The sequence below is a fragment of the Canis lupus genome, chromosome 13, assembly GCF_048164855.1.
Source record: "Canis lupus baileyi chromosome 13, mCanLup2.hap1, whole genome shotgun sequence".
NCBI lineage: Eukaryota > Metazoa > Chordata > Mammalia > Carnivora > Canidae > Canis > Canis lupus.
In genome coordinates, this window is record NC_132850.1 from 5,503,961 (window position 1) to 5,530,571 (window position 26,611).

Sequence of the window (26,611 nt, forward strand, 5' to 3'; positions counted from 1 at the left end):
CTGATGAAACATACCAATCAAAGGGGAATTTACTGGAGGCACCCAGGCTTATCTAGGTTTAAAAAAAAAAAAAAAAAAAAACAGGAACCTGCCAAGCTCCCAAACTGTTGTGTCTTAGCTCAGTCTCCGTTAGGGTGGGTTTTCTGGAAGCGGAGCTGACAAAGCCTTACACAAGTACTCCTAGGTGTGGGGGGGAGCTGTTTTTCATTTATTTGTTTATTTTTTCCCCTGCCTGGCTACAAAAAGGAGGTGAGGTAGGTCACACTAAAGACACAGACCTCATAAGACAGCTTTACAAAAATATTAAGAGGAAAATTGGAAATCTTTGGGGTGGAGGTGAGGGGCACAGGGCTCCAGTGTCGTTGAGCTTCCCCAAATCTTTGTGAGTCCCATTCAAAGCACTGGGCTGGGCCCTGCGGGACTGGAAGGAGAAGCAGTCCCTCCTGTTGCCCGTGAGGAGCTCCCAGCCTGGGGTCGACACAAACTTCCATTGAGGTCTGAGGGGCCCAGGGGCAGTGCGCAGAGGCACCGCGTGTGTTGTGTAGCTCTCAGCGCACAGTGGAAGAAAGCAGGTACCTGTAGAGGTAGATTTCCAAAACACAAAATAAAACAAAACAATTGAAGGGGCCCAGTGTGAAAAAATCTCAGTGTTTTTACCCATCTCCTGGGAATGGTCTCCATGTGGTTACTTCCTGGCTGCCCTTAGACGAAGGAGATGAAAACGTGGACCCTGTGAGCCAGTTGACTCTGGCGCTTCGGAAAACCTTGACTCGGTGTTTGCAACTGAGGCAAACCCAGGGAGCAAGGGGCCGGGAAGAGGTGGGGAATGCGATGGGTGCTGCAGGTGACCTGGCAGGAAAAGCGGTGCCCTAGGAGATGTGGCTCAGGAATCAGGACATGAAGGTGTTGTTTAAACCTGCAGCCTGCATGCGGCCCTGTGCTGAGTGCCAGGCTTCCCCTGAGGGCACCTCGACACGCTCTGCTATTGCCATAGTCCCAGCATCCCCATCCTTGCTGTTCCCTGGATCTTGGTCACATCGCCATGTCCCCAGCCCCTACCTGGCTTTGTGGCTTGCCCTCTGCGGTTCTGCATCTCCAGGAAATGATACCACTGTCCTATTAGGGCTCTCTTTATATTTTCTTTGTGTTTTTGTTTTAAGGCTACTATGTGTTCACTCTGCGTTGTGCCTTCGAATGTGGGAAGATTGTTCTAATGGCAGGAGTGTTTACGTGGTACCTGAGAGTATCTCCACGTGATGCCCTCTGTCTGTAGGCAGCCTCGGCGAGGACCCCCATCGCCACCCCCCGCCCCCTCATCTCCTAGTATTCATGCTCTTGTGTAGTCCTCTCCCACACTGACTCAGGGTTGTTCTGTGTGACCGGCAGGAGAATACCGTGTTAAGCACTGTGCCGGGTAGGTGCTGTGGCTGGACAGGCATGGTCTTTGGCCTCATGGAGCTTAGGGAGCTGGGAGTCTCTAGTGAGGAAAGCATGGGCTTCAGAGCTACATGGAACTGGCTGAATTTTGGCTTCATCACTTGGCGGTGTGACTTTGAGCCAGTTATGTGATCTCTCTGAGCCTCTGTTTCCTCGTCTTTGAATCAAAGTAATATCCTCCTTAGAGAGTTTGGTGAGGATGACATGGGACGATGTGCATAAAGTATTTTCCACGGTTCCACGTTTGGGTGGCTCCTCCATAAACGTTACTTTCCTCCAGCGGTGCTGGTGCTGAGAGTCTGGAAATGAAGGAGAGGTCCACTCTGCCTCCGGGAGGGGGGCTCAAAATCGAGCAGAGGGGACAGAGGGTACCCCCTGAAGTTCAAAGCAGGCTGTGACAAACGCTGTAATAGGGGTGGACTGGGCAACGTGAACCCAAGGGGAGGCATAGAGAAGGCTTTGTAGAACCTGGATGACATTCTAACAAAGCCCTGGAGGGTAAGGAGAATTTTCATCAGTGGCATAGGGCAAGAGACTTGCAAGTGGGGGAAGAAAATCCTGAGAAGTCACGAGGGCTAAAACCTTCTGGCAAAAGAAATGGTGGAAGGACACTAGCTCTTGGTCAGATGGCCTCCCTGGAGTGGCCCATGACCTCTTCATCGACAGGTCTTGCTGTCGATGCAGCTGCTGAGCCGGAGAGCAAGCGTTCCTTCCAGCTCCCAAATGGCACAAGGGCAGGAGTCCCCCTTGATTCATCACCAATGTCCAGCCCCTGACACATAGTAGGCGCTCAATAAACATTTATTAAATAAGCAGGTATAATTTTATGCATAAACAGCTTGTCCCAAATGAGAAAAATCAAGGAGTCATTTCCCTGGGGTCCAAGTGTCGTGGCACTTACCCCGACTCTGTTTTGTCAAAGTCCTGTCATGCTGTTCCTTCGGTTTCCTGGTGGGGCTTCCTAATTCTTCCTCACATCCCCGAGTCTCGCTGTGGGATCCTACTCAATCTTTAAAGCTACTGGCATTTCCCTGGCAATTCCTTCAGCCCTCTGCACCCTGTCATCGGTCCAGTGGGGGCAGACCCAGCTACCCTGGAAGGAGCTTTGCATATTTTCCTTCACTGAACTCCCATTTTGCTTTTGACATCTCCATGAATGCAATGAAACCAGAGCTCAACAGAATGTCGGAAGCCCTTGGCTCCTTTGCCACAAGACGGGCCTGCCTCGTGATGAAATTGTGCAGTGAGGGGGGCCCCACCCCCACCCTATTTTGACTCTGCTCCCTTTCCCCAGGCCTAAGCTTAAGACTCTCCTGCTGTTTTCTTCTCCCCTTAGTACATCACCCCTGGGGCTTACCCTGCACCAGCCTTTCCAAATCACCCTTGTTCTTTCCAAGCTCACCCTGGGTTCCATTCCCCCTTGAGATCTGTGGCTCCTCTGTTTTTGGTATAATTCAGTCCACAGTTGATGCCCATCCGATGCCTAGATGAGTACTAAGCTCTTAGGGTGCGAGAGTAAAATGCAATTCTTGGCTCCCGATCTAGCTTTCTAGGATGAGAGTCCCCGAGATGACAAACCCAACTATGCAGAATGATTAAAGGACAGTCTTGCTCAGGTAATAGACTCTGCATGCTACCAGGAGCTTTTTGAAGTCACTGACTTACCTTCAAAGCATCCTCTTTGTTAAAAACAACCTTTAAAATTTTTTTTTCAGGACGCCTGGGTGGCTCAGCGGTTGAGCCTCTGCCTTCAGCTCAGGGCGTGATCCTGGAGTCCCAGGATCCAGTCCCACGTTGGGCTCCCTGCATGGAGCCTGCTTCTCCCTCTGCCTGTGTCTCTGCCTCTCTCTCTCTCTCTATGTCTCTCATGAATAAATAAATAAAAATCTTAGAAAAAAATAAATAAAATCTTTTCTTTCCTCTTGACCTTAAATAAAAGCAGGAGGGCAGGACTGACCAACTGTAGAAACCTTGGAGACAGAAAGCCTAAGTAAGTAGGGGACCAACTTGTTGATGATCTCACTACCCAGCGGCAAGCCAGTGTTGGCATATTTTTCCTGTCTTTTTTTTTTCCCTGTGCACTTGAGATCCCGTGTTGATATAATTTTGCATACCTCTTTTGTTAGTGAGCACTATATCCCAATCATTTTGCAGTGTTATAAAACACACTGAAGAGTGATTCTAATGGTAGGAGTTTGTCAGCAAGTGGGAGTGCTGGATTTATTTGGCACAGAGACTTGGGGCAGCCTCTCTAATAACACTCGGCGGCTTCCAGGACAAGCCCTGCCTCCCTGCAAATGCCTCGATGGCATATTTGTAACTCGGCGGTTTTGCTCAGCCCTTCTCTGAGGAAACAGCATCCTGTGCCGGAAGGTGTGAGCCTCTCCAGGCTTTGGCTTCTCCCCTTCCCACCGCCCCCCCCCCCCCCCCGCCGTCCCCCGCCCCAATTTCCTTCGTCTCCAGTGAGTGATAATATCTTTCATTTGAGCTTCTCTCCCTGCCTCCGATGACTGCCTCCCCTGATGAATTCTCTCTGGGTGACTTTGGCATTTGCATATTTCCTCGCTTGGATATTCTGAGATGTTGGAACCAGAGAGCAGGGTGATGCGATCAGGTATTTAGCTGAATGAGGCTTTCTCAGGAACTGCACAAATATTTGGAGTCGGGTGTGTGCCAATAGGCAATTAATTGAAATGTGGACACAGCAAGCTTCTGGAGGAAGGAAACTGAAATTGAGAAATTAGCTGCAGGAAGCGAGGCTCCGCAAGATACAAAACAGTATATGGGAATTTCCTTTACCTCAAAGTGAAGTTGATTTGGTAGAGAAAGAGAGGGGGAAAAAAACCCCAAAACAACCCAAACCAAAACAAAGAACAAGTGCAGGACCAAGGTGGACCCCCACATTACCAGAGCTGGAAGGCGCTTTGAGAGAATACCTGTCTGACCCCCTTGGAGGTGGAGGCCAGCCCAAGGCCGGCAGCGAGTTGGGGGGAATTCAGGGCCAGGAGCAGGATGTCCTGACTCCAGCCCAGGGCCCTTTCCATTCTATGAGTCGACTGTCTACCTGGAGACCCAGATTAGCATATCAGGAGCAAAAGGGCAAGGCCTGCGACCAGTGACCTTGCGAATACATTTAGTAAAACCCATGACAAAACCAAGGTTCTCGCTGACTGCAGCTCAAGCCCAAGCCTGGAAGCACATCTGGCCAACCTTTACGGAGCACATCTGGCCAACCTTTACGGAGCTCCTGCGCCAGGTCTGGCTGTCGGCTAAGTCCTGGGAATGGAGGTGATGACAGACGGGGTCCCCGCTGCACGCGGTGGGACGTTGCCCGGCTCCCAGGAGGGGCCCCGCTCCTCACTATCATCTTCAAGAAGATGAAGCTTCGGTGTCCATCTACATGTCTCTGTAGATGTCTGAAAATCTCCTGAAGATAAGAAGAGTGAAGTAGAAGAAGAGTGTAAGACGTATAGGAAGAGGGAGGCTCTGGCCGTGACATTGCTTTAGGATTCAGATTGTCTCCGAGCCGCCTGAAAATCACCTTTTCATCGTTCGGGTGTATATTTCGTTGTTCAGGACCAGAGGGGATCAGTTTTAGGTTCCCCCTAGAACGTGGTTCTCAAAGCGTGGTCCCTGAACAACAAGGCATCAGCACCACCCGGGGAACTTGTTAGAAATGCAGATTCTCAGGTCCTACCTCAGGGCGACTCAATCAGAGACTCTGGCAGGGCCCAGCAATCTGTTTTAACAAGCCCTCCAGGGGATTCTGATGCACGGTGAAGCTGGAACACCACTGCCCTAGAAAATATGATTTGGAAATCCGGGCTGCTGAATTCCAGCACCAGGGAGGTAATCTATTTTTTATTATTGGACCCTTAAGAATAAACTCTCTTCATTTCAGAATACCCAGGTGAGCTGTTTCTATACATTGCTGAGTGTTAAGCAGGAAAAAATGTCCAAATAATTCTTCAAAATGTAACTGACCAGCCCAGTCAGACACAATCCGGGTAACCTGTCATATTTCCAGTAAGCACAAGATTTGCATACTTTCAAGTTGCAGAGAATAACTGAATAAGTTAATTGATTGCTTAATCTGTTATTTTTAGAGCATCACTTCCTTACCTCATGCGAAAGTTTATTCCAAATTCAAATGGGAACATTTTATTACCCCAAAATGTTTTCCTATATACTTGAGCACGTTACTAAGGAAACCAGTTGCAACATTGCAGTGATATTGTTGCTCTAACAAATTAACGATTCAGCAATGTATATGCCATACTATAATGTTTCTTCTTCTTTTTTTTTTCCTCTCTAGAAAATTTCACACTTATTGAATTTATACATTTCTAACCCGGGACATTGGAAGCAACGCTGGAAGGAGAAATCGTATCCCAGAGTGACAGCGGAGGTTTCCCTGGGATGTGTTTTGTGCTGTTTGAGCACAGGCAGCAGGAGGTGATTTTTTTCCCCCAGCATCAGGAACTCCTCTGCGCAGAAAAGCTGAGGGACACCGAGCAAGCCTCTCACGGGGACACTTGGGTGTTTAGTGAACAGCAACTAAAACTGGCTGCGTTGGTGCAAAGTGTGTGCCGATCACACGTTTAAGGACTCAGAGGACATCAAGGCACGAGATCACTCGAGCGAGCAGGCGACTGAGATGACACCGGCTGATGGGGGGGGGGGGGGTGAACAGCACAGTGGGAGGCCTCCTGCTTTTTCTGCCTTGGTGGGGGGAGGCGAGGTTATTAATGATGGGATGGATTAGAACAGATGGGTATTTTTGACACATTTCCCCATGTTGTTATTTTCCAATATCCCATCTTCCCACCACCTAGTCATGTGCCTTTCTCTTGGTTAAGAGTGAAAGCATGTGACTTTTTAAAGGGAAACCTCAGGAAGGGAGAGTAGAAATGAAGACGTGACCGTATTGCTCAGAAGGCACACTCCGCAGATCTGGAAAGTCCTCCCAAAGCCTCTGCTGGGAGGCGACAGGGAGAAGCCACCGCGGGCACGTGTGACTTTGGACACTGTGTTCTAAGGCAAGCCCTGCGACCCATCCCACTGGCTCAGTCCCAACCTCGGAGCATCCACCACTCGCTTCCTGATTACCTTTCTGCAGCCCAGAGATTTGCATTGTAAATGCTGTTTGTTAGGCCCCTGAAATAATATTAATCACTGTAAAACAATTATGTTGCATAATTTGTACATAAAAAAGAAAGAATGAACCTTTGGCTTGAATTAATATTTCCTCGTTGGTGGCTTTCTCATCCCCACACATAAGGAGACCCTCGTCTGCCCTTCTAGGTGCGAATGGCTTTGGGAAAAGGAAGGTATCTATCTTCGTGCAACTTCTTGAAATGATGCACGGTGTCCAGAGCTGGGTAGCCTATGTGATTTTGGGTGAAACAGCCAGGGACCCTGGGGAAATGGACACCCCCGCACCCATCACAAGGCACATCTTGCAAAGAGAGGGGACCGCACCATGGGGCTGGATGAAGGGAAGCTCTGGGAAGCGGAGCAACAGAGTAGCGAGGCTCTGTGCCCGGGTCTCTGCTGGTTCACCCTTGTGTCCATCTGGGGGTAAATAGCCATTAGTGAACAGAAGCCTAGGGGAGTTGGGATCCACCCTTCTCACACCCACTGGTGTGGGTTGAATGGTGGCTCTTGACAATGTATGTCCTCGTACTAATCTCTGGAACCTGTGAACATGACTTTATTTCAACAAATGGTCTTTCCAGATGCAATTAAGTTAAAGATCTTGAGATTAGATCATCTTATATTATCCAGCTGGGCCCTTCATCCAAGCATAAGCATCCTCCTATGAGACAGAAGGAAGAGAATCACGGGAAGAGGAGAAGAGCAGACCCCGGGAAGATAGAGGCAAACAATGCAGCCGTAAACCGAGGGATGGCCGGAGCCCCAGAAGCTCAAACAGGCAAGGAAGGATCTCCCCTCCAGCCTTCTGAGAGGCCATGGCCCCGACTGACCTTGCTTTCAGATTTCTGGACTCCAGACCTAGGAGAGAGGGGATTTCTGTTGTGTTAAGCCACTAAGTTCATAGTAATTTGTTACAAGAGCCCCAGGAGCCAACACACACCCCATGCCCTCCCCCTTCCCATGACCTCTCAAGGTGATTCACTGGTTCTTGTTTTTGAGTTTACGGTAACATTCTCTGGAGCCCCTGCTGAAGGGCCCCTAGACCACATCCAAGCTTGTCGGTTGGCTCTACTGTGCTGCATCCAGGCCCGGGTGACTTCTCCCAGGAAGATTCTCCTTCCAGGGAAGTCAGATACCAGGCATTGAGCAGAGAATCTCAACGTTGACTCACTCTGACATACAATTTCGGACTGGAAATAGGGCCTGCAGGTGAGGCGGGATGGGACAGGGCTCTGTGGCCACCATTTTGGACTCTGCTTCTTTACCAAGTCTCATGGGCTCATGACCAGATTTAGCACCCACAGGCAAGGACGACGTTCATTTTAAAAATAAGAGGATGCTATGCCGAGCACATATGTGCCAGGTGCTGTGTTAAAAATTATACATTTGTTATTTCACTTATCCTCACAGCAGTCTTGGAGGTGTGTGGGGTGGTTATCCTGATTTTATAGATGAGGAAACTGAGGCCCAGGGACATGAGGTTATACTCCAAAACTCAGGAAGCTGATAATTTGCAGAGCCAGCCTTTGAACCCGGGGTGTCTTTGACCCCACAGCTCATACCCTCAAGCACCTTACTACTACTTTTCTCTTAGAAACGCAGCCTGGTGCAGGCACGTCCCTCTGTGCCTGTTCTGGGCCCTGACCCTCAAAAGAATATGAATATTTTTGCGTTTGAGGCCATTTGGCTTGGATACTTTGTGCGCATTGCATATTTTCTTTCTGTAGGCCCTCAGAGGGCATCTGGGGACAGATTCCAACTTGAACTCTACCCTCCAAAAGGTGCTTTGTGATGTGGTTGGGCTCTGCCTTCATGCTAAAGCTCACATACCAGCAAGCTCTAAGAATTTTCACTGTCTGGCCCCCATCTGCCTCCCCAGCCTCAGCTCTCTTAAGCCCCGCCTCTCCACTTTTGTAGATGACCTCACAACTGTTCTAAGCTACTTTCATTTTCTCTGTGTCTCATCCTCTCAATGGACTCCTGTCCTTTGAGCAAATTGTTTCTTCTGCTTGGAATTCAATCTCCTTACTGCCCCCTCCACTGGTCACCCCATCTCTATGCTTCGACAATTTTACTTACTTAGCTCTATTCATCCTCTAGGTCCCAGATTAGAAGTCAACCATTCCAAGAAGCCTTCCTGGATCATCTAAGCTTAGCCAGGTACCTCTGTTGGCACTCTCAAGGCATCCTTGACCTCCCCACCTATCACGTTGTATGATAATTTTTATTTGTATCCTTCACCTTGCTGCGGGTTGAGGCCAGGAAGTGGGCTGCCTCAGTCACCATTGTATCCCTGGCACCCAGCCCAGCGCCTGGCATAGAATAGGTATTCAATAAGTACTTGCGAAGAAAATGGAGTTTAGAATGCCAGAGATGACTTCCTGGATCATTAGGCTCAGAGTTATGTCATTGATTAGGACATTGAAGAATGTTATATTAAAGGGCATAGCTACTTGACCAGTTGTCAACCTCAAAGGTTAAGAATGTTCTCAGAATATTCTAGATCATTTCACAAATTCCCACCCACAGCTTCATCCAAATCATTTAGACACATTTTAGCATGGAAGGAGATGGCATTATTTGTTGTCTTCAGTTCATTTCCTCTTCGCAACTATATTTTTAGTATGCCCACTTAGAGTAATAAATTGCAAATTGTTGACCACCCAGTGCATAAGGTAACTATTTGTTTGTTTGTTTTTGAAAGAGAGAGAGCGAGCGAACATACACACATGTGTACATGCAAGCAGGGGTGGAGCAGAGGGAGAGGGAGAAAATTTTAAGCAGGCTCCATGCTCAGCAAGGAGCTTGACACTGGGCTGGATCTCATGACTCAGAGATTATGACCTGAGCTGAAATCAAGAGTTGGTGGCTTAACTGAGCCACCCAGACACCCTGGTAACAGTTTCTAGGCTGTTTCTAAATTGATTCCTCCAAGTGTCAAAAGAAACTCCTAATTCAAGTACCTAAGATGGGCTGAGTGTTGCCTTTTACTAAGGTCCCTGTGAGATATTAGAAAAACATATATTGGTCTCTGCCCCTGGTTCCTGGCACAGAACTCCCAAGATCCTTGCACTTTCTTAAGTGATGAGAGCACTAGGAGCATCTTTTGTTCTACTGAGGAGGCTCTGGGTGGGCCCCTGGGTGTCTCCTGGATGGGGCTGGTCACCAGAAAGACCAAGCCTCTATTTGAAACTTGGAATTTTCGGCTCCCTACCCTCCTGAGAGGAAAGAGGGGCTGGAAATGGAGTTAATAATTGATCATGCCATAAAATCCTAAAAGTATGGGGTTCAGAGAGCCTCCAGGCTGGCAAGCACACCAGTACTGGGAGGTACACACCCCAGCTCCACAGGAACAGAAGCTCCTGTACTCAGGACCCTCCTAGACCTCACCCAATGTTTTTTTCATCTGTGTCCTTTATTATACCCTTTACCAAAAAAAAAAGTTTATTTATTTATTTATATAGAAAGAGTGTGTGAGCAGGTGGGGAGGGGCAGCGGGCAAGGGAGAGAGAAAATCTCAAGCAGACTCTGCATTGAGCATAGAGCCTGACATGAGGCTCGCTCTCATGACCCTGAGATCATGACCTGAGCCAAAATCAGAAGTCATATGTTTAACCAACTGAGCCACCCAGGGGCCCCTTCATACCCTTTAATAAACTGGCATATGTAACTAAGTGCTTCCCTGAGCTCTATGAGCTTTTTAGAAAATCAATTGAACCCAAGGAGGGGGTTGTTGGAAACTCTGATCTGTAGGTGCTTAGTCAGAAGCACATTGATAACCCAGGCTCATGTCTGGAGTGTGCATGTGGGAGGAGGGAGGGACAGGCTGGTGGGACTGAGCCCTTACCCTGTGGGGTCTGACACTATATCCAGGTGGACAGTGTAAGAATTGGGTCAAATTGTAGGACCCCCATCCAGCGTCAGAGACGCGTTTGTTGTGGGAGGAAAAGCCCCACATATCCAGTGACTGAAGAGTCAGAAGTGCTGCGTGTGGAGTGAAGGAAGGCCCTCAAGACAGACACACAGGAGGGAAGAACTAGGTCTTTCCCTGCCCCGGAAGAGGAAAACCATGTCTCTCATTTACATCTTCCTGGTGACCATGGATTTAGCACCTGTCCCTTCTGTGTCTTCTGATCATGCTGAGTAGGAGTGATTTTACTCTGTCCCCTGCTCTTCTTTTGCTCAACAAGAAGCCATTGGCACCATCTTTTAGATTCTTTCTGGCCTTCATTCGGGATTGCAGAGCCTGGTTGGATGTGCTGGGCTTTGAGAGTGGTCAGATCTGGTGACTTAAAGACCAATGCTTTGTGGCCAGTGCCAGAGAAAGAGCACCAGATAAAGGGTCAGAGAACCTGGGCTCCCACCTGGCTCTTCCTTGTGGCTTCTCTTAGTCAATGTCTGCTGAAGTATCATGTCCTGGTTGCTGGGTAGTTCTGTATCCCCTGCCTTTTGAAGACCTCTCCTTGATTTTTTTTTGAATTGTCTTTCCCCTCCCATCTTAAAACCAGTAAGAACAAAGGTCAGTCTCAGTGGCATTGTTGGAATGGAAAGGCCCATTCCAATTTTCTGGCTTCTTGTCTGTAGTCCTGCCTTTAATCGATACCAAAATATCCTTGCAAACAGAGAAAATGGGAAGTCCAAAATGGAAGCTAATGGCCATAGACTCCAAGGATGGTTGAGTCAGAGGAAGGGAAGGAAGGCGAGGAAGGAGGAAGGGGAGGGGAGGGACAAGAGCGAGGGAGAGCGGGAATAAAATGGAGTTACAGGGCTAATCATTGGACTCCATTCCATGACTCCTTTCCCTAGTTGTGTTTTCCCAGTGGGAGGAGTTCTATGTTCACCTGGTAAATTCAGATTGAGAAGCTGGGATCCTCAATAACCTCCCTCCATCCTTGTTTAACTTGGGCTTGTTGCAGCAGCCCTGTCTGGGGTGTTGGTGTGAGCCCAGGGTCCCCCTACTCCTGACCGCTGAGGCTGACCTGGACCACCCCCTGGAGCTCTGACAATTGGGTCAGAACAGCTCCCACAGCAGTCTCTGCAAAACCAGCCTCCCACACCCAGGCCCATCAGGTCTGGCTTGCGACAGAGCTGGCTTGTTATTTTGGAAGGTAAAATGGTGGTTCTCCGTGGGAGGCTCTAATTCACCAAATGATGGCAGAGGCCAGGTCGGCCTATGAGGTGTCAGGGATGTGGAAGGAAGGAGGCAGCAGGAGATACTGGCTCGTGTGCAAGTCCGGCCTCTCTGGGGTCTCACTGATTGGGGAAGGTTTGCTCTCTGGGTCTTCACAGGGCTACTTCAGAGGCTTGAGGACAGTTCTGATTTCCCCTTTAAATCAAACCTGGGGGGTGGAGGACCTGGGGGGGTGGGGAGCTGACTGGGCTAGTTCTTGGGCACTGGGGGTCGCTCTTGGCCCACTGAAAGGCCAGAGCAGGGCCCTTCTTGGGCTCTAGAGGAGACTTTAAGGCATTGCCTTTGGCTAGCCACAGACAGTTACCCAGGGCCCTCGGTCCAGGTCCAAGCTATGCCAGACCCCAACGCTGAAGGCTGGGGCATTTGTGGTTTCTGCCCAGAATCAGGGCAGACACGCTCAGGCTATGCCAAGTCCTTGTGGTTTTATAAAGAGATATTCAAGGTAGAGGAGGCCAGTCTGTCTTTCCGGTCTTGGGGGAGTCTTTCTTCTTCCTCTCCTAACACTACCTTAGCAGTACTACAAGACCCACCACTTCTTACCAGGACGATTGCGACAGCCACCTAATGGGTCTTTCTGGGCCTGGTTTCTTCTTCTGTACTTCCTCGGCTATGTGGTCAGCGACATCTATTGAATGTCAACTATAGGCACCGAGTTAGTTACTGGTGATACAGAAATGCACGAGACCCAGGCCCTGAGCCCCAGAAGCCCATGGTCTGTAGGGAAGAGAGATGGTGACAAATAGTGACAACAAGCTGTCTTTAGTGTTGCAACAGCGGTGAGCTCATGCTGCTTTGGAAGCATAAAGCAAGTCACAACAAACCAAACTGGTGACATGGGAGCTGAGCTGTAGAAGGCAAGTAGGCGTTTGCCTGACAACGAGGTAGGAAGGGGTTTTAGGCAGAGAGTATCCAGGTGTACTGACCTGGAGGTGTGTGTGGTGCCTCCGGGATGGTGGATGGGGGAGCTCATGCTGGACAAGCAGCCAGGCAGCGATCGGATTGGCCAGGGCCGTGCGGACGCCCTACTGAGCTGGCTAGAATTTTTGCCAAAACCCAAAATAAATCGCTTTACTTCCTGCTTATGAACCTTACACAGTCACGGGGCAGAGTGCATGCTCCGTATTGTGTGGTTTTCGTGCTCTCAACCCTTTCCACCTTGCCTTCCCCATATCCGCTTGTGGAACTCTGACCCATCCTTAAACAACTTCAATCCAACCCCCTCTGTGAAGTTTTTCCAGGTTCTTCCAAATGAACATGATCTTGCCTTCTTCGAACCCTCAGAGCATCGAGTGCCCCTGAGGACGTCTCCTTCCCTTAGTTTGTATTTAAGTCTGATGTGCTTGCTTTTTTTTTTTTTCCCCCTCCCTAGGGACCTGCCCAGCCTGGCACATAGCGGTGGTCAAAGGTTTGCTATCGTAAGACTGTGCGTTTGATGCCTGGTAAGGTTGGACGGGGCCTCCCCCTGAAGAAGATCCGTTCACATTCTCAGCCCCGGTACTGCTACTTGTGAATGTGACCTTATTTTAGAAAAAGGGTCTTTGCAGATGGAATCGAGTTAAGTAGAGGTCACAGTGGAGTAATGTGGGCCCTACTCCAATAGGACTGGTGTCCTTGTAAGAAGAGGACAGGGAACAGACATAACAGAGGAAAGCTGGCCTTGGGAGGGCGGAGGCCGGGGTCGGAATGATGCTGCCTGGCGCCCAGAACGACGAGGCCACCAGAAGCTGGAGGAGGCAAGGAAGGATCCTTCTTCCAAGGCTCCTTCTCTCCAGCGTGGTCATGGGCCCACCAACCCCTTGATCTCAGACTTCTGGCCTCCAGCACTGAGAGGCAATACATGTCCGTTGCTTTGTGGTACTCTGTTAGGGCAGCTCCAGCAAACTCAGGGGATGCCCTTGTCCCCGTGCTTCTCTCCCCTCCTCGTTGGGCCACAGTGTTGCTCCCTGGCTTTCTGGGCCCGGACTCGTCCGCCTCGGCCTGGTGCCTCCAGCTGAGTTCCTCCCTGACTCACCCACACTGCGGCCACCAGCACACCCATCCCTTTGCCCCTTGTCAAGGCCCCTCCTCCCGGGAGCTGGCCAATCTGCTGTGCCATCATTTGTTCTTGTGTTCCCTTGGGGAATAGATCTGGATTTTAACCTGGGCCTTCTGGAGACAAAACGCACACTCCTGGGAGTGGTGCTGAGTGTGGGCCTGTCACAGCATCACCGAAGGGCGGGGTAGAGAGGCCCTGCCGTACAGGTGGGAAGACTGAAGCGCAGACATTTATGGAGCACCCGTGCCAGGCACTGGGCTGGGTGTGGATGTGGATGTGCACTGGTAATTAAAGAAAAAAAGACAAACAACACCTGCCCTCACGGATCTTATCATCTGGTGGGGGAGGAGGCCACTAGCTATCAATCAAAGCGTCACCTCATTAGATGCAAAATTACAACTACGATCAATATTTATGAGGGAGAGGGGTACATAGTGCCCATGACATCGGGACGGACACCGGGACATTGGACGGTTCTGTGGGCGAGAGATTTTGGTTTGGAATGGACGTCGAGGTGCTTCTGCAGTCATACCTCTGCTTTCCTGGGTGGGCACTACCCCCTGCCTATGGGGGAGGCTCTCTGCAGGCAATGAAAGAAATCATCTCTAAGTATACTCCCCAAAGCTGCGAAAATCCCAAAGAAAAGGATCGCACATTTCTTAATTTATTTATGCCTTTATTCATTCATTTATGTATACATTCAACAAACCTTCATGAACCTTCCACGTACCGGGCACCGGCTAAGTGCTATAGACGCACACGCTTGTCCTTGCTCTCAAAGAGCACACAGTCTAGGTGAAGAAGACAGACACACGGACAAGCAGGTCCCCGGCACATAGCAGGCGCTCTCGGAGACCCTGTCCTGGAGAGGACATCCGAAACGAACCAGTTGCTTCTCCAAGGCCACAAGTCGCGGTTGCCACCGGGGGCAGGCCAAAGAATTCCAGTTTCCTTTTCTTTTACTTTACATGTCTTTAGTATGAACTAGTGCAACGCCTTTCGGGTGAGATCCCTTTCCAGGGAACTGGGCTGTCTTTGATTAACACCAAAACCTCATTTTTCACTTTCAACTGGTTCCCCTCCCCTTCCCCCCTCCACTTTAACATCAGAGTTCTCAAGATGTTCTTTGTTTCTGTTGCAAAGTGTGTGTGTGTGTGTGTGTGTGTGTGTGTGTGTTGGAGGTGGGGGCTACAAAAAGGCGAGGTGTCTTTTCAGAGGCATCGAGTTGCTGGCAGACACTGAAAATAAGGTTTTCAAGTTCACATGCTTATGCTTTAGAAGAGACGGAGAAGGAAAAGCTCAGTGGCAAGGAAAAATCCAGACTTGTGTCCTGTTCGGCATCTAGGAAGCGTCCTGCGACCTGCCTTCAGCATTCTGATGAAAAAGCCTCCCTGCCCGGTGGGTGCCTGCCTCCCGTCCTCTTCCCCTCCCCCAGCGGGGGCCTGATTTTACCAGGTGGGTGCTCCAGGGGGAGGAGCCTTTTGTTCAAGCCTCCTGCCTGAATGAGAAACCTGCTTTCCCCGGGTTCGCAGGGCCCCTATGATCAGGGCAGATTAATCCCAAGAGGTAGTCGGTGCACAATTAACATTTTTGCCTCTTATTTTAATTAAGAAGGGCCAGGGGATAGGGTGTTAGCATGTCTAATGGGATCGCGTGGCATGTGCCGCCTGCCAGAGGAGTTTCAGTTATTAGCACTTGTTGAAGACTTTCTAGATAATTAAATACCACATTAATCATTGCTCTAAGTGGACACCGAATTGGATTTCTCATCCTGACTCCTCCTATGCAGGAGGCAAAGTGGCTCCGGGGGCCCGGTGGTCCCCTGGCACGCAGGCAGGAGCTCACCCCACGCGTGCCCACTCTCAGCGGTTTTGTGGAAAAGAAAAGCTTCTCCTAGACGTTCGCCTTCGTTGTTCTGACAGCTGAAGCTCTCTTCACAGGCACATTAACATGACCTCATTAGTTTCTGCATCTACTCTTCTAACCACATAAAACGGAGTGCAGTAGGAGCCAATCATGCTAATTACATCAGATCGGTTTGCATATTCATAAACCATTTTCTGTTTTATGGACAGCAAAAATAAACACAGTATCTCTTTAATAATTTTAAGTGGGTCACTTTCAGGACTGTATCTGTTTTAAATAAATTATCATATTGTTAAAGGCCACAGTCAAAAGCTATTTTTTGAGCAGCCTGGGAGGTGGGGGTGGGGGGCAGGCCATGTAGTGGGGGGGGCGGCGCCGGGGAGTCAACAGGATTAACCAATTGGTCAATTTCCAAGGTCTCTTCTGCCAAAGAAAAATCCAGACTTGAAAAACCGCCCTGGTGTAGTGAACAGGTGCTGTGCAGCCTCTTACTAATGACAAAATATATTCTTGTCAGAACTATGAGATTATCCAAATCACAAGTCTTCAGCAGTGGGAGTGAAACCCAGTAACATACCGACTCCTGTGTCTTCTTGGAAGTGTTTAATTTTAGGGGCCAAGCTTGACATTCTGGCTTTTCTCAGGCGGAGTAAAAAAAAAAAAAAAAAAAGCATGGAAACAATTAGAAGCGGGGAGCCTGGCTGGCTCAGTCGGTGGAGTGTGCGACTCTTGATCTTGGGGTCCTGAGTTCGAGCCCTGTGTGGGGCATAGAGGTTACGTAAAAACAACAACCAAACAATCAGAAGTAGGAGTCAAACCTGCAGACGCGGACCTTTCCACCGCCCTCCTTGCGCCCTAACAATCCTGGGACCCAACAAGCCCACCCAAGGTCCCGTGATCTGTGGGGATCCTTCCCATCCAGGGCCTGTAACTCCTGACAAGGGAACTGAGTCACAGATGTCCTTCACTTTGAGGGGATAAAAGCCCTAAGCAAGAAAGAGATACAAGATTTTTCAGAGACAGAGAGAGAGAGCAAGTAATCAACCCAGTTAGGGACTGTTTTCAAGACTAGTCACCGACATAGTTACACGAGACAATTGATTTGATAATTACGAATCATTCCTATTCATTCCTTAAATTAGGTCCAGAGAACTAACATTGCCCTAATCCAGTTGGGAGCCACATGTATTTTTAAGGTAATAACACAACATTTCTTTATTTAAAAACCATCCTGTGATCTAGGCATGGCACCGATACAAGCTGATCTTTTCCATCACGCGTAATGGAGAGGTTGTTGCACACTTACGCACAGTTGCAACGCCACATTTATTTCGAGCTCTGGCTCTTCCTTCCTTTTCTCTTTGTTGTAAACACTCCTGGGAGAATTAATGTGGCATTTCTTAGTGGTAGTTCAGGCTATCCCCATCTTGTTGTTGTTTTTGAAATGCTGCTTCCGATTGAGTGGGCGTAGAAGCTGGAAAAGGCTCTCGTTTTCCATAATGCGTAGGTCCCTGACTCAGAGCTTCTTGAGGACCTTCTGCTCAACCTCCAAAAAGGTTTGCATTTATTCACCTTCACCTTGGCTCCTGCCGAAGTTGGTAGACTGAGCGCAGATGGCTGCCCCGTGTTATTATGTGAACCGGAGTTGAAGCTTTTGTGTGTCAGCTGCACTGATTTCGAAATACCCTATTATTTGTGCAATATACCTTGGAATTACAGTTTATAATTTCATGAAACCCTAACATATCTGAATGTTTACAAGTTCTATCCCTTGGGGAAATATATAGTGTTCATTTCTTTTGTTTAGTCTATTTAAAGGAGGACTAGATACAAAGCAGGAGTGATTGACAAATTAATGCTCTCAGCTCCTACTCAAAAGTACTTGAATTATTAGTACAAAAAGCATGTTACAAACTGTAATAATTTTAACTCCATTTCATTGCTAAAAGCTAATAATAATGAAAACAAATGAAAATAGTAATGCAATCTAACGCTAGCCAGAATGGAAGCAGTCACAGAAGTTGGGACTCTGCAATCAGATAATTAGTTCCATTAAAACTCAGGAACGGGTAAGTCTGTTCATTTATTTTGGATTCAGTTCTGTGGGGGAAGAACGAGAGGAAAAAGAATGGCCCCTGTGCAACATAAATCAGCCCTAACCTTCCTTCTTTCGTCCTTCTTCCCTCCACAGCCGAGGGACTGCATTTCCAGGGTGACGGCTACACTCCCACAGCGGAGGACAAGGAGCAGAGCTAATGGGTGGCACCAGCGGATGGAAAGTCACTGCTGATTGCAATTAGAACAAAGGAGTCTGGGAGGCTCGAGTCCCACCTGCAGACTGTCTCAGCCATCTCTGGGGAAGGGGAGGAAGTGTGTGTGCCAGGGAGAGGCTCAGGAGCAGCCCTGAGCGGAGAAAACCGGTTATCAGGAAATGGGGCGTATTAGGATTCTCCAGAGAAACAGAACCAATAAGACAGATGGATACAGATATATATATATATAATTGTTTTATAGATACTTGTAACATTTATAATTTATAATATTTATATTTCTATCCATCTATCTATTGAGAGATTGATTATTAGGTATTGGATCATGTGATTATGGAAGCCAAGAAGTCCTGACACCTGCAGTCAGCACTCTGGAGGCCCAGGAGAGCTGGTGGTATAAGTTTCCGTCCAAGTCCGAGGGACCGAACACCTGCAAGCCAATGGCATAAGTTTGAGTCTGAGGGCGGGAAGAGGCTGATGTCCCAGCTCGGCAGTGCGCAAGCGGAGTTCCTTCTTACTCAGCCTTGTTGTTCAATTCAGGTCTTCAGTTGATTGGGTGAGGCCCACCCACACGGGGGAGGGCAATCTGCTTTACTCTGCCGGTCTGAATATTAATCTCCTCCAGAAACACCCTCACAGGCCCATCCAGAATGTCTGACCAGATATCTGGGCACCCCGTGGCCCAGTCAAGTTGACACATAAAATTAACTAGGGATCACACTTGGGATCCTCTAATCTGAATTCGTCTTGTCAGTGTATCCATGATTATCTGCGGATGCAAAACAAACCACTCAGTGTGGTTCTTCTGGTCTGGGCTGTTAGGCCGATCCCTGCTGAGCTCACCCATGCGGGTGCCGTCAGTGCGTAGGTTGGCCATGGTCGAACGATCCAGGATGGGCTCATTTATGTGCCGGGGGCGGGGGGGGGGGCGGTCAGCAGGCTGTCAGCTGCGGGAAGGGGCCGTGCACCTCTCATCACCCAGCAGGCTAGCCAGGGCATCTTTCCGGGTGGCGGTCACAGGCTTCCAGGTGCAAGCACTTTTCAGGTCTCAGCTGGCATCACAGTAGTTATTGTCCCCTTGGCCAACGCCAGTCACGTGGATAAGCCTTGAGTCAGTGCGGTAGGGAAACGCTCAAGGGCGTAGCTGCCGGGAGGTGTGAACAAGTCAGAGGCCATCCTGCCACAGCCTGTCGCAGTCGGCGTCCGGGTCCCCTAGAGGTGCTCTCTGACACGGGCATGGCCGGGTGGACGTGGGCAGACACGCAAGTTCTGCATGGTTTAATTTGGCGGTCTCTTTTGTAGATGCCTACCCACCGCCCCCCATCTTTAAATGTGAGTATTCTCAAAGCTTCTGTCCTCAGCTCCCCGTAATAAGGATTGTGTCGGGACACTAACCTACAGGCCCAACCTGGAATCTGAAATATCAGATCAGATTACCACCAGAGTAGAGTGTGCACATGAGTCTCACTGTCCTTTGCGGGGAGATCCTGCAACGTGGTGTGGTCTAGGCCTGCAAGGAGTGTCTTCTAAACTCCCTGACAGCGGAAGCGTCAAATATATCTTAGGAAGTGATAAAAGGAGCTGTATTTGCCCGACAAATTATTGTCAATGACTTCAAGAATGAAAATCCTGTCAGGTCAGGTCATCCAACAGGAAACTCTTCCCTGTTTCGGACCACAGCTGGGTGTCTCCTTGGTGACTGTACTTCAGGAAAGGCACCTGAGGGACAGCCAGAGAGAAATCACTGTGACCATTTAGGGAGGAGCTGGAGCTCCTCCATCTTGGGGGCAAAGGATGGGGTGGGAGGAGCTGGGATGTTGCTGCCATGCGGACTAGGCCAGGAGGTGGCTGGTGGGAAATACTCGGTGACGAGCACCACCGGGAGTCATGGGACCACTGGGCCCGCTGGGAACCAGACCAGCCCTGTGTTCTTGGGAGAATGATGCCTTTCCAAGATGTGGAACGTTTGGGCCAAGACGCTTCAGGACCCTTGTGGCCCCCAAACTCCTCCACAGCCTGGTGGCCTGCTTTGGCTGGGCTGGTCACCGGGTGTCCTTCTGGTGATGGGTTTGCCATCCGCACAGAGCCAGCAGCGGCCCAGACAGCCAGTCTCCTGGTCTCTCCTTGTCTGTTGTGTTGCTTCTGCCTTTGGAATTAAAATATTGTGCAGAAATGCAAGTTTATTGTTATCAATCCCATCTCGTGAAACTTGACAAATGTATTCTTATGCAGATAATTAAGAGATAATGTCAACCGAACAAAGCTTTGTCACTGAAATAATGGCTTCCCGCTGTGAAGTTTACGCCTCAGCAAAGTCAAGGTGTTTGTTCCCGAACTATAACTCTTTATCCCTCTGACAACTGTCTGTGACATCCTCCTTCATCCCCTTCCCCCTCCTCCCCAAGTCAGGGGAAGAGCGGAGCCAATGTCTGGGGACACCAGGTGGGGATGAGAAGTCTCTTCCTTCAAGGGTACTGGCCTGGGGACGGAACTCCGGCCTTCCAACACAGGCTTCCACGCTTCTGCTCTGGGGGAGTCAACTCAGATAAGGAGGAGCCCCTCCTCATGCTGCCTTTATTTCCCCTTTTCCAGTATGTAAAGAATAACTCTTGCCCCGATTCCAAAGTTGAATGGGATGCATCTGATGGCATTTGGGGAATGTAGACTATTAACAGGATATACACAGAATGTAGTCGTCGGGTCTCACTTCTGAGAGCAAATACACAAATGAGCTCATAGAATAAGTAAAAATTGGGGGCGTCTGGGTGGCTCAGTAGGTTGAGCGTCCAACTCTTGATTTTGGCTCAGGTCACGATCTCGGGTGGTGGGATTGAGCCCCAGGTCGGGCTCTGCACTCACCACGGAGTCTTCTTGTCTCTCTCCCTCAGCTTCTCCAACTCTCTCTCTCTCTCTCTCTCTCTCAAATTTTGCAAACTCTTAAAAAAAAAAAAAGAACTTAAAATTTATTTTTAAGGGCATTAGGATTGGACATGGATTAAAGAAAGCTTGTGTCACACGCGCTGTGTCGCACTGTTATTCTGCGTGGTCCGATAAGGTGTGAAGTAAGCACATTATCTCCAGCACAAGGGTCAGAAACAGTCCCAGGCCTACCCAGGCGCTGCTATAGGAGGCTGGTGTGCGCACTTCACTAAAGAAGTGAAAACTGTGACCTCCCTAGAGCAGGTGTGAAGGGGGTGATGCTTCTAGAGGGGTGGGCTAGTGGTCCTGCTGGAAGGAGGCAGGAGGTCTTAGCGCAGAGCTGCTTCTCGCGTCAGCAGGGTAGGGATCGCTATCTCCAGTGTCTTGGACAGATGGGAGGAATGTAGTCAAGTTTCCAAGTTCATCTGCTCCAAATACTTTGTAGGATTTTATTCCTAGGTGTTCTTTTATTATACCAATTAGAATTTCATTATCATAGGCCACGAGGGAAGAGGAAAACCCCCATCTCTGCTTGGATGTTCTGGTGTTTTTTACAGCAGAACCTGACAACAGGCAAGAAAAGGGGAAGGCAGAAGGTGGCGAGTGGAGGAGACCTGGGGTCTAGTCCCTGCTCTGTCTCTCACTCCCTGGGTGGCCTTGGGCGAGCCATGGGAACTAGGTCTTTACAAGGAGGGAGCACCGGCTGGTTTCTAAAGCATCTCCTAAATTCCATATTTTATTACCCCGATCCTCAGGACTACAGATGACCACCTAGGAGCATTGTGCTACTGATTGCATGCTCGAAATAGGTTTTTAGAATCCTATCAAAATGCATTTTTCGGGATCCCTGGGTGGCGCAGCGGTTTGGCGCCTGCCTTTGGCCCAGGGCGCGACCCTGGAGACCCGGGATCGAATCCCACGTCAGGCTCCCGGTGCATGGAGCCTGCTTCTCCCTCTGCCTGTGTCTCTGCCTCTCTCTCTCTCTCTCTATCATAAATAAAAAAAAAATGCATTTTTCCTTAAATTTACATTTCTCCCCACATCTGTCATATGTATGATTAATCGTTGGAAAAGAAGCCATAATTCCTGAAAGTTGATTACTAGAAAGGATTCCTTTATTTAAGGAGAAAGAGTCATGGGTGATTTCTCTTAATTTCTTAGCTTTTCCTCATTTTTTTCTTAATTCAAGATGAGGAGGGGGAATGGCAATCAATAATCTGGACTGAGATGAACTTATCTCTGTATCGTGAAGCTTCCTGTGTGAGCATTAACTCTGGAGACCAGAGGTTATAGTTTATAGTGTTGCTCTTTGAACACTAAACTTCACCAGGGTCAATGCTTAGAATAATTATGTTCGGGAAAGATACGGTGAGGAAAATTGCACACCTATCACATGTAGGCATGATTGAGAATTATCTTTTTAGGTTTTTATTCTGTGGCAGGAAGGATAGGGCGTCATAAGGCGATCTGGAGTTTTCAGGAAGAATTATTTATGTTCTCTTAAGTTAGCTTCCTCTATATTGCAGAAAGAAGTACGTCCTGTGGAGATGGAAAAAATGCTGAGAAATATCTCAACCGAAACTGGGGGTAGAGGTTGAAAAGAACCTCTAATTTCCTACATAATAAAATGGGAGAAAGGAAGAGGGGATGCTCCTGGAAGGTAAAAAAAAAAAAAAGAGAGAGAGAGAGAGAGAGAAGAGAGGAAGAGAGCAGAAGGCAGGGGTAGGATGGGGAGGGGAAACGAGATGATGGAAGTAAGTGGCAGTCTATTAAGAAAAAGATTTTTATTCATTTTTTGCAAGTTTAAAAAAAAAGATTTTATTTATTTATTCATGACAGACACACAGAGAGGCAGAGGGAGAAGTAGCTCCCTGCAAGGAGCCTGATGCAGGACTTGATCCCAGGAACCTGGGGTCATGCCCTGAGCCAAAGGCAGATGCTCAATCACTGAGTTACCCAGGCGTCCCAAGAAAAAGATTTTTAATAACAAATTACAGTTTGTTATAATTATAACAAATAATTGGGATATAAGTCCATTTCCATGACCTCAAAACCTTTAATGAAATCTCTTGTATACATGCAGGTAGGTCTTTAGCGAGTGAGGTTGTGTGTCTTTCTTTCTTTCTTTCTTTCTTTCTTTCTTTCTTTCTTTCTTTCTTTCTTTCTTCTCTTTCTTTTTTTTTTTCCTGCTATTACTATTTGTTGGCTTAGTTTCCATGGGGAAGGATGGCAAGTCATAAGCTTGCCTTGAATTGACACTCCTCATTTTGTCCCTGGGCTGGAGGAGGAAGAACCAATTGGTGAGTTTGGAAGTGGAACCTGGCTTATCGCTCAGCCTCTTTCCCCCACCTCATTTTGGGAGCTGTCTCAGGGGTGAACCTGCGCATGGGCAGCCCTAGCAGTAAAAGCTGGGGTGACAGCTTTTCAGCCATCTTTGTGACTGAGTGGGGTCAGCTGCCCAATCCCGGGTTTCAATACCAGAAAGCCCATCATCACCTGGGGACAAGTCACATCCTCCAGAACCAATCTTATCAGTAGGAAAGCCAACAGCTCCCCCCTGCCTGGCTGTGTCTCTTTCAATTGGTCAAGAACTCAGGCGGCCAGGACAGAGGGATGCTGGTTGTCCCTTAACTCCACATGCACCAGCCTAGATGTTAGATGATACTAAATGTGTGTGGAATGAGAGAGCGAGCCAGTGAATCATTGGATTACAGGTACCTGTCTGCGAACAAAGCGGTACAGACAAATGAATTCACGAGAGGTTAATATGATGTGGAATCGTATGAGGTTGCTGTTTCTGCAGGTTGCAAACAGTTGAATATTGGCAATTTCATATAGTTTAACCTAATAATCCTCCCGTCCCAGAAGGACAGTGAAGATCCTTTCTGAGCTCCCGGGAGGCAGGTGGGGAGGGGGTCATCCTAAAATAACCAACTTCCAGCTACCGGCTGACTGGTGGGTGCAGGCCCCTGCCTGGAGTTCTGAATCTCCACCTGGGGCACATGGTGGTACTTGTTTCCTACCATCTGGAACCAACCGTCACCCGCCACTGTACTGCGGTTCCACCCAGAACCCAAAGAGGCCTTCCCCTTGCCCCGTACTCTCCCCACTCAGAACCCCGTGAGCAGCAGTAATGGGGCCCCTCGAGGCCCCCAGAATATCTTACTACTTCCAGGTCAAATGGCCAGTTCGATCCACTCCCTCAGCCTCAGGGATCTTGTCCAAAGCCACACAGCTGAGCAGTGGTGGAGCTGGGATTCTGGCCAGGGCTCCAGAGCCCACTAGGTTGGACGTCTCTCTCTCTTCCAGGCAGAAATCCTTTGAGGTTGCATGACTCAAGAACTGAAATCCGAGGATCATCATTTGCTCCCCAAAGGTATTTTATCAACCAGCATTGCCTTAAGATAAACATTTCTTTCTGATAGTCTCTTAATTCTTCGGGTTGGAAGGACAAGAAAGACTCAGAATCAACAAATTGAAAGCACTACATACTCTTAGTATTAATTCGAGGAGCAGAATGAAACATTATGTGGAATTCCGTACGGAACTTGACGTGCTATAAAGTCACCAATAAATGTGGAGACAAGTGGAGATGACGGCTGGCCCAAAGGCAGCTTGGGGGTGGGGGGGATGCCCCGACCTCCAAGCCAGGGCTTTGGCCTCAGCCTCCCACTTACCACAAAGACTCTCCTTGAGCAAACTTTCTTCTGGCTCCTCTGAGTCTCCTTTTCAACTAGGTCTTGACCTTGGCGCTCCAAGTCTGTCCCCAAATAGCTGAAGTTTTGCAAGAATCCTGCTAAAGTGCATTTAGAGAGAATTCTCCACCCTCGAGAGCTGATCAGGTAGGTTCTCTAGCCCCCACTGTTGGGCGTTTTGCAAGGATTCCCTGCCCACCGACGCCCTCCCTCTCCTCCTTGGCTCTAAATCCCCAGCTACCTTTGCAGTGTTTGCGGAGTTCAGCCCCACGTCTCTCTCCTATTGCAATAGCATTGAATAAAGGCCTCTTTACTGCTCGCTTTCAACAAGTAGCAGCATAATTTTTCCCCACTACCCCACATACGGCCCCACTGACCTTGAGCAAGTCCTTTGACCTCTTTGCACTTCACGTTCCTCCCCCCTCCGTCAAAGAGGAGCGATGCTTCTTGTTCGGGAACTCTCCCCAAGCCTCTGGGAGAAGTAGATGAGATGAGGAGTATACATAATCTGTGTAAACTGTCAAATATTGAGCGAACCAATGCATTATCTTTGAGACAACCGACAAGAACCACGTCTACGTGTCGCTCTACCAAGGGCCTTCCCCAGGCTGTGGTGGGGTGGGGGGAGGCCTCCGGGAAGGATCTGGCAAAGTGGGAATTAAGGTGAACTATGCCAGTGCACCAAACTACACGCAGGGTGCTTGGAAACCTCCCGTACCCTCTCAACATGCAAACTGTTGTCGTTCCCAAACCAAGAAAGATTTCACTGCCTCTGAAAAGCGAGGTGTGATTGCACATTTCCCACACGGCTTCTGACTGCACGCACCACGCAGCCTGCTAATGGAGTGGGCGTGCGTGTGTCTGTGCGTGTGTGAGTGTGTGTTTGTACTTGGACAGGGTGTCTGTGAAATCTAAAGGGCCATATCGTACTCTCTGCAGCTCAGAACAGCCAGCGCCGTCTGGGGAGCTCCATCCCCTACTGACGCCCTAGAAGTTGTAGCAGAGAGCATTCTGGAATCAGCATGGGAATGTGTGCAGGGTGGGTTGGTGGGGAGGTTTGCTGGCTTTCCCCAGCTTTCAGGGCCGGTAGCCAAGCAGAAGCTTGCCATTCGGGTTAGCTCTCCCAGGGGACAGTCCTCCAGCCAGGAGGCACTTTGGTGAAATCGCTTTAAGAACAGTGACATGAGAGGCTTTTGTTTTATTACTATTATTATTGTCACCGTTAGGTGTAAGCAGTCCTCGCGGACGTGAGTGTCGGCAACTGCTGTGTCCCACTCCCTCAAGGATTTATAACTAAGACTGATTTAAGAATCTGAGATAGAGACAAGGTGAGTCTTCCTTTCTTCCTTCTTTCCCTTCCCTGTGTCCACCTGTTCTCTCTCTTTTCTCCTGGAAAACTCACACACACACACACACACACACACACACACACACACACATTGATGTCATGTTCCTTCTTTAGGAATGACCCAAACCATATCTGGGTTTTAAACTGGGACAAGGCTTGGAACTTGAGCTAATTCAGCTATTCCTAGGTATGTTCAAGAACCAGAAGAGAGAGCCAAAAAGGGTTCATGAGCCAAGGCTTGGCGATGGGAAGAGAAGGCGCCAGCGCTGGGGCTGGGGCAAGATTCAAGGGCGGGAGCACAGCCCCCCTCAGCCCCACTGGCATCGTGGGGGGTGGCAGGCCTTTGTATCCAGGGTTGAGGACCCTGGGAAACACCAGTTACTCGGCCGGAGGCAGAGGCGGCCGAGGGGGCTTTAGACATGCTAATTTGCTTGAGGGTTTGGAGTTGATTGACAGGCAGCAGGACAATAAACCCGGAAAGGTGAAGGGACCCGGCTGCAGCGGAGGCTGGGGGCCCCCAGGGTGGAGGAGCGAGGTTTCTAAGTTTATATTCCCGCAAAGCGGATGATTCGGTCCTAACTCAGGTATCTGCAGCCAGAACTCCGCAAATAAGAACTAATTTAGACTTTCTCAAACCAGGGGGTCCACGGCTGAGCTTCAAGGAGGTCCCTGAAATGAGATGCAACATTTTAT

The 26,611-nt window shown here is 49.0% G+C and overlaps 2 long non-coding RNA genes across 2 annotated transcripts in view; both read left to right on the plus strand.

The window, feature by feature from the left end:
* LOC140602400 (uncharacterized) overlaps positions 1–6,662 on the plus strand; it is a 10,859-nt gene extending 4,197 nt beyond the window's left edge. Inside the window, exon 2 of the long non-coding RNA XR_012005353.1 lies at positions 5,753–6,662. This is a non-coding gene — a long non-coding RNA (uncharacterized lncRNA). The remainder of the gene's footprint in view (positions 1–5,752) is intronic.
* Positions 6,663–19,086: 12,424 nt separating this feature from the next.
* Positions 19,087–25,895, plus strand: LOC140602110 (uncharacterized). Its single transcript, XR_012005109.1, has 4 exons — positions 19,087–19,288; positions 24,185–24,251; positions 24,613–24,717; positions 25,797–25,895. It is a non-coding gene; the product is annotated as an uncharacterized lncRNA (long non-coding RNA).
* Positions 25,896–26,611: the final 716 nt, after the last annotated feature.